Source organism: Vipera ursinii, assembly GCF_947247035.1.
Source record: "Vipera ursinii genome assembly, chromosome: 8".
NCBI classification, from domain to species: domain Eukaryota; kingdom Metazoa; phylum Chordata; class Lepidosauria; order Squamata; family Viperidae; genus Vipera; species Vipera ursinii.
Window position 1 is genome coordinate 3,879,251 of NC_139519.1, and position 8,585 is coordinate 3,887,835.

Consider the following 8,585-nt stretch of genomic DNA (forward strand, 5'->3'; position numbering starts at 1 on the left):
TTATTTTTATCTTCTCCAGTTGGATTTCTCATTTTTCAAGGGGGGAGGCATGTCAGAACCCCAATATATTTTGTATTTCTTCTCACCTTCATTTTCAGATTCTGCCATTCTGTTGGGGGAGGGGGACCTAAGAGTGTTCTGCATTATACTTCCTTTGCTTTGTTCCATCCTCTTTGAAATATCTTTCTTGGGGTGAGAGAGGAATGTGCCTCGGGCCATCTGCCTTATCTCCAGGTGGAGGGGAAGAAGCCACAAAGACCTGACAGCCTTTTTTTTATTGAAAAGTTTTACAATACATTTTTTAAAAAGACAAAACCCCTCCCAACCCCCTCCCCTCTCCCCAAACCTCCCCAACACCTCCCTCCCCTCCCCCTTCCCCGACTTCCCAGAGCTCAATACAGGGTATAAAAATACAAACAATCATAATCTACCTTATGTAAACAACAATAAAATATTAAATCTATTGCACTTTAACTCTTATAAAACAACTACAAGCAATTTAAATATCACATCAATACTTATTCAAATGCTAAATTAAACTTTTTAGTCCCATATTTATTCAATCTGTAGTTCATTTCTTCCCACTTCAGAAGAATGGCAAATTCGATGTCAATTTGTGAATGGGTGCCACTGGACCAGCTGATGGCATAAGCTATGGATGTCATCTGTAAAACATACATATGAAGAAGCAAGATCATTATTCATTTACCTCTGGATCAGCCCCTACATGTTTATTTCCTGACCCCCTCCTTCCCCAGCTAACCAGATACGGAGCTGATACAGCCGTAAAAAGGGCATATTAAAGGCAATAATGAAACAAAATGGCTGGAAAACCTTGGACAGCCGGTCTTTGGCACCATCCAAGATGGAATGGCTGCCATTCAGCTAGCCAGTGGCACACTTCATTCATTTTATCTGAAAGACAAAAGAAACAAGGCCATTAGTCATTCATAATTATTATCTTATTAAGTTATTATTGTTGGGAAACACTCACCTTCTAAAAGGGAAGATGGACTTAGTCCATGGTTAAATGGATGCCATCCTGCCAGCTGAGTGGACAGTTCTTCAATATCCTCTGTAAGACAGGAAAGAGAAAGAGAGAGAAAAGAAAAAGAAAGAAAAGAGAAAGAAAGAAAGAAAGTCCATTAGTCAGTCATCTCTGGAACAGCCCTAAGAATTTTTATCCAATGTTATTCTTGCCTTCAGTGTCTTCCCAGGAAAATGGCTGCCACTCAGCCAGCAGGAGGCACAATTCGTTTAGAACATCTGTAACACAAAGAAAGAAGCAAGGCCTCTAGTCCTTCATCTTATTTATCTAGTTATTTGTTTAAAGCCCTTTACCCCTTTTTTGTACTAAAGCTTTAGCATGTGGTGAGAACTCAGGTTGCACATCTCTGGATGAAGGGGTTTAAATAGGCTAATATTGTTTTGGACCTAGGTCCTCATCACAAAATGTCCAGGGAGAGGCTACATCCCTATGACTCCCCCAGGTACCAGGTCCTTTTCCCCGGCACACCTGCCCCAGAATGAAAGGGGAAAGAAAAGTTGGTTGGTAAGAAAGGAGCATTTTCCTTCTTTTTACAACTTCCTTGGAAGTAGACAGTACCAAAGACATGAGTACATCCAATAAACAGGAGTGAAGAATTTCCCAAAATTATGGTCTAGAGATGGCTCGCCCCATTGGCTTCCTTTCCAACATGGATTTCCTGGACTTTTCTTTTATTGCCCATCCCCAAACCTTCTCCTTTCCACAGCTCTGCCTCTTAGTGTAACTAAGACTGAGACTTCTAGAGAAACAAGGGATTCCTTCAATGGGTGAGAAGCCCCAATTCCCACCTGCCATGATGGGGAAAATATTATATTTTGAATGATGACAGATACGGATGCTGCCTGTTTACCACTCAGTGTCCGGTAAAAAATGGTCAGTAAGACTGGAATCATTTAAAAGTGTTTACTCCTGTCTCTACGGTAACCCTGGACATTCTGAGATGGCAAGAGAAATTTCAGAGGAGAATCTGATGATGAAATGTGATGTCACTGCAGAATGCAAGGAGTGCATCAGCGGAGGCTATCAAGAGCTGGCCTTCCATGCAGCTGTGCCCAAGATAAGAACACTGTGTGACTTTTAGACTTGGGATCTGACTCTCCAGAAGTGGACTGAACACAGACCTTTTGCTTGCTTTGCTGTCTTCATCTTGTTTTTATTAGGCATTTGGGTGGCAGGAAATTGGAGTTTACGTATATGTTTGTGTGTTTGTTTTGGTGTGTGTGTGCGTGTGTTTCCACGTATACTGTATATCTGTCTAAAAATACAAAACTAACCTGGGTTTCATTTTTCCTTTGAATAACCAGTTTTTGGACAGGAGTTACTATTTTTGACTCATCTTGAAATGTTGAACAGATTCTAATAGATTTGTTTTTGTAATTTGAATATAGCTATGTGAAATAGATGAGGGAGGGACTGCTTTTACAGATCTTTTAATTGCATAATAAATTAGCTGAATATTATCATAGTCATTGCAACAATCATCCTGTGATATATTTCTTCTCACTTCAGAGGAATAGCAAACTCAGGAATCTGAGTGGAGATCAAGAGCAGAGAAACACAAATATTCCTTGATTTCTTTAATTTTCATCACTCATTGTTTCTGTTAGGTACATGACTATGGCCTAACTGGTTGGGTTGGCAATATATATAAACTATGATTGTATTGTTGTAATAAAAACTGTATAGTATCACTTTAAATGTGTGATGATTGGCCAACACTGTTTTTCCCACAGTCATAAGAGGGAGCTAGAGACATAGCTTCTTTCTCTCTGTTATTCTCTCTGTTACGTTTGCTGTTACATGCTGATTATTGTGGTTTGTGGGTTTGCTACTATTTGCTAAACCTGAAGAACTGTGTTTTGACTTATGGACTGGTAAGAAGACTCTGTATTGGATAATCCTTGGACTATTGTTATTTGCTATCATCTCTTTACTCGTGTATGACCTGAACTGATTTTTTCTTGGACTGTGCTATTGTATTATTCCACAAGTAAAAACTTTTTTACACACCTCAGTGTATCTGTGTGGTTGCTGCGTAAACTTGACTACTCTCAGTATCCTCTTTTTCTGTGCAAGCTCTTGTTAGCTCAAGAGGTACTCTGCACATCTTATCAGTTTCTGTGACTGCCAAAGTTAGACATGTTACTTTCTTACAATGGAAAATGGACAATTTTAGGAATTAAAGACACAATGGACATCACTCTCCGTATCCTAGGATGCTGACATTTTCTTCATTGTTTTTCGCCCACTGAATTCAACACTTAATATGCTAGAGAAGTCTAAGTGCAATAGCACGTAGATTACATACCACTTCACAGTGCTTTACAGCCCTCTCTAAGTGGTTTACCGAGCTAGCATATTGCTGGGTGGGTCTCTTGCCTGGAGTGGGGGGTAACTGCCCCCTACACAAATTGTTATGTGCAATTTAATTACTTCTAAGTATCAGCAACTTGCAAACAAAAAGGTGATGCTGAAGGCACAGCTGGAGACCAGCTGCTCGCTCTGCCATTTAAATCCTACTTGTGCAAAGACCAGGAAGGGGAACTAGATAATTGTTTTTTGAACTGGCGAAGGCCAAACATCAGCTATATCCCTGAAAAATCCAGGATCAGGGAAATGCTGTGGACATAGTTTACTTGGACTTCAGCAAGGCCTCTGACAAAGTGGACCACAGCCTAGTTCTTGGTAAGACAGGACAATGTGAGATGGATAGTACCAACACCAGATGGATTGGCAATTAGCTGACCAACCGCAATTAGTGTGTAAAGTAAAGGTAAAGGTTCCCCCGCACATGCGTGCTAGTCGTTTCCAACTCTAGGGGCCGGTGCTCATCTCCGTTTCAAAGCCAAAGAGCCAGCGCTTGTCCGAGGACGTCTCCGTGGTCATGTGGCCGGCATGACTAGATGCCAAAGGCGCACGGAACGCTGTTACCTTCCAACCGTAGGGGTCCCTATTTTTCTACTTGCATTTTTTTATGTGCTTTCGAACTGCTAGGTTGGCAGAAGCTGGAACGAGTAACAGGCACTCACTCTGTTACGTGGCACTCGGGATTCGACCCGCCAAACTGCCAACCTTCTGATCGACAAGCTCAGCATCGTAACCCACTGTAGTTTTCCTTAATGGGACTACATCTACATGGAGGGAAACATGCAGTGGGGTACCCCGAGTTCTGTCTTAGGCCCAGTACTCTTCTACCTCTTCATCAATGATCGAGACAGGACAGAAGGGGAGCTCATGAAACTTGCAGACCACACCAAGCTGAGGGGAATTGCTAACACTTTGAAAGAGTCAAGATTCAGAAGGATCTTGACCTACCAGAGCACTGGCTCCTGTCCACCAAGATGCAGTTCAGGGGTGAGAAAAGGAAGGTCCAACAATTCCAAAAGGAGACTTGAAGTGATTTTTGTGTCACCTGCTAACAAAAGAAAAACACAAAGACCTTGTAGTAAGCGAAAAGCATTTTTAAGGGTATGAAATCTGCCCAGTGTCAAAGAAACAGGGGCAAAATTCTGGCTTTCACATTTTTCAGATGTAAGATTTTTTACTTAGCAGAGTTACAGCACATTTATTTCATTCCTTGTTTATGCAACTTTGAGTCCAAGAGACCTATGGAGGGAGAGTGAAAGTCTCCCTCTCCTTGTCTCAGCAGGAGTATCGATAGCTGAGCCAAGCCACCATTTTTTAACACTAAGGCCCATTTCAGACTTCCAGAGCACATGTGGGGCACAAACCACATGGATGTGGAAGATTTGCCTGTTCACAAAATGGCTGCCACGGTAGGCGTGTCTATTCCCCACCATATATACTGCTCTCTACCAGGGAGATTCTAGAGGGGTGAAAGACAACTTTGTAAATAAAAACACTCACCATTAATATTGGCTGGGAGCCTGCTGGGTACCAGGGATGGTGCCTCCATCCCTTCTTCCCTAAAAGGAAAGTGTAGCTGGCAGCAGCAGTTAAAACCCATAATGTTCTTTGGCTCTTTAATTCAAGAGTTGTCATTTATGCTGTCCCACAAATTCCTTGAGTATTACAAGAGCCCGAGAAAGTTGTGATGAGCCCCTCCCTGGATATTAAAGCATTCTCCCTTGAGCCGAGTGCAATTTCTGTTGGCTTCATGGACATGGAAGTGTTTGTCAGCAGGACTGTGGCTGCCCTGGTCTTCTAGTCTCTACGTACAATGGCTGCCAGACTGAACCTGTGGAAGTTTTAATCGGGCTGATCTGACCTATGGAATATTTCTTCACAAAAGTTCCAGCTACAGCAATATTGGAGGAGTCCGTGGTGCTCTCTGAGCTTGGTTGATTTCTTGCAGACATTTCATTACCCATGCCTAGCACTGATGATGCCTAGTGTTCTGTAGTGAGTTCTTTGCGCAGGAAAGAAGACGAGGCAAGTGAGTTCAGCAAAGCTCATGGTTTATTGCTTGCAGGATCTGAACAGAATTGGGCTGCAGCCTGCAGCAATTTATAGCCTGGCCCCTAGGCAGCAGCCAATAGGTTTAAAGCACCCATTGCCGCCTAGGGGCAGCCAATAGCAGCACTGGAGACGGGGTGTCTGGGTTGCTGGAGAGCCGTTAGCTGCTCCAGCTTACCACGTGGTGTTACCATTGAGCCCAATACATAACACCCCTTCCCTCTTAGAACAGACAACATCATAGCAACAATTAACAAACAGTACAAGTTACAAGACTTAACATCATAGCATCAGTTAAACAATTTTAACACCAGAATGAATTGGTTTCCATTAACAGCACACTAGACAGTTAACATCATAGCTCCATTATTGTTTCAGTACAGATAACATTATAGTTCCTTTATTTTACAACATAATTGTTGTGAGCCTTGGTGGAGCAGTGGGCTAATGCCTCCTTAAGTAACACCAGCTGCCTGCAATTATTGCAGGTTCACATCCCACCAGGCTCAAGGTTGACTCAGCCTTCCATCCTTCCCAGGTAGGTAAAATGAGGACCCAGATTGTTGGGGGCAATTAAGCTGACTTTGTAATAATGCCGCTTGGGGGGGGGGTGTGAAAGTCCTAACAAGCAGGCATATACATAGAATGAAGGCTACTGCTAAGCTTGTAAGCCGCCCTGAGTCTTCGGAGAAGGGCGGGATATAAATGTAATAAAAATAAAATAAATAAAAATAAATAATCAGCTAGATAAGTAGGAGGCTTACGTGCCCTTGTGGAACGCCTCAGGGTTCCCATCACTTTCTGGTCTACCAACTTACCCATCGGGCCACGCAAACCAGTGTCCCTTGATGCACTTGAGTCAAAGGAATGAAATGCTCTCTGGCTGGCCTCTCCAGGTTGGCCCACCCCAGAGTCAGATTGAACAGCAGAGTCAGCACAGCGGTTGTTAAAATCTGGTTGGCTTGCTCTATCAGGGGATCCATGTTGCACTTCTGGACTCCCCTCCTCTATGCCCAGTTCCTCATTGTTTATGAAGGAAGAGTCTTAAGAGTCCATGTATGGGCTGGCTTGGCTGCAGGTTTGGGGACTTTGGGAGGGACTTATGATTCAGTCCTCGCTTAGTGGCCATTCTGGAAACCGTTTTCTGAGTTGATCAATGTGGCATCTGACGACTCGCCCTCCCTCCAGCCCCACTTCGTAAGAAAGGGGACCAGATGATTTGGTAATTTTACCAGGAACCCACAGATTCCCATGTCCATAGTTTCTGGCCCAAACCCAATCGCCCATTTGCAGCCCCCTAGGAGGTTTTGGTTGAGAGGCTTCTGCTGCCACTCTATCTGGATACAACCTGTCCAGTTTAGTGATCAGTCACCTCCCCCAAAGAAGTTCTGCAGGACTTTTGCCTGTAGCAGTGCAAGACGTAGAATGCTGGCAAAGTAAAAAAATTGCCAGTCTGTGATGCAAGTCCCCTGTAACTGCGTTTAAGTGACTCCTTCGTGGTCCTCACCATACGTTCAGCTTGACCATTAGAGGATGGGTGAAAAGGGGCAGATGTTGCATGTCTGATGAGGTTTGCTCATAGGAAGGCCTGAAATTCAGCAGCACTGAATTGGGCCCCATTGTCTGAAACTAAGACATATGGCAACCCATGTGTGGCAAAGAGTTTTCTCAGCACTTGGATGGTCCTAGCAGTAGTCATGTTTGCAACTGGGATTACTTCAAGCCATTTGGAGTGGCTGTCTACCACTATGAGGAAGAGCTGTCCCTGAAAGGGTCCAGCGTAGTCTATGTGAATTCTAGACCAGGGAGTGTGCATTTCCTCCCACCTGTGAACTGGAGCCTGTGGCATTTCAGGTCTAGATTGCTGGCATTTATAACATCCATGTACCTGTGCCTCAATGTCCTTGTCTAGGCCAGGCCACCAAAGGTAGCTTCTTGCTAAAGTTTTCATTCTGACAATGCCTGGATGGCCTTCATGTAGTGACTGCAAAACTCTATCTCTTAGTGAAGAGGGAATTATGACTCTGTTCCCCCAAAGGATGCACCTCTTGTAAGCTGATAGCTCATGTCTTCTGACAAAGTAACTCTGGAACTCAGAGCCTGGGCTTTTATCTAACCACCCAGTGTGTACCCATCTAAACACTCTGCTAAGTGTTTTATCTGTAGCTGTTTTTGCAGCTATGTCCCCAGCGTGGAGGGGAAATTCTGGCAGGTCCTGAATAGACAGAATTCTGGCCGCAGGGGCTGGGTCTGGTTCCATTAGTGGCAGTGGGAGTCTGCTCAGGCCATCAGCATTTTTGGTTTGTGAACCAGCCTAAATATGTATGCAGAAAGGAAAATAGACCATCTCAACATTCTTGGGGAAAGTATGTGGAGAATTTGTTTGTCTGTTGTGAAAAGTCCCAACAGTGGTTTGTGGTCTGCGAAGACCATGAAGTCCCTGTCATATAAATAGTCATGGAATTTTTTTATTCCTGCTACAATGGCTAAGGCCTCTTTGTCAATTTGAGCGTAATTACGCTCAGCAGAGGACAGTGTCCTTGAATAAAATGCAATAGGGACTTGTGTTCCATTCTTTTCTAAATGACTCAAGACTGCCCCCACCCCATTAGGAGATGCATCACATGCTAAACATACTGGTTTAGACTCCCTAAAATGAGTTACAGTAGATTTGTCTGACAATAGTGCCTTTAGGTCCTGGAAACTTTTCTCGTGAATGCTGGTCCACTTCCATGGAGCTTTCTTATCTAAGAGCCTCTGAAGAGGCTCTGCCAATGCGCCCTTGTTAGGCAGAAACGCATGGTAGAAATTGAGGAGACCCAAGAATGCTTGTAGCTCTCCTTTGGATTTATGACTAGGAGCCAATTGAATGGCTTTCACTTTGGATTCAGCAGGGTGAATGCTGTTAGCATCAATTCAAAATCCCAGGAATTCAGTTGAAGAAACCCCAATACTACATTTACTCTTTAATTTGAGGCCTGCTTCGCGAAGCCTCTGTAGGACAGCCCTGAGTCTGCTGGCTAACACCTCTGTAGATTCCCCGGCAATAAGTACATCATCAAAATAAGGGCAAACACCCTGAATGCCTTTAAGTGTGCGTTCCATGATTCCCTGGAAAATG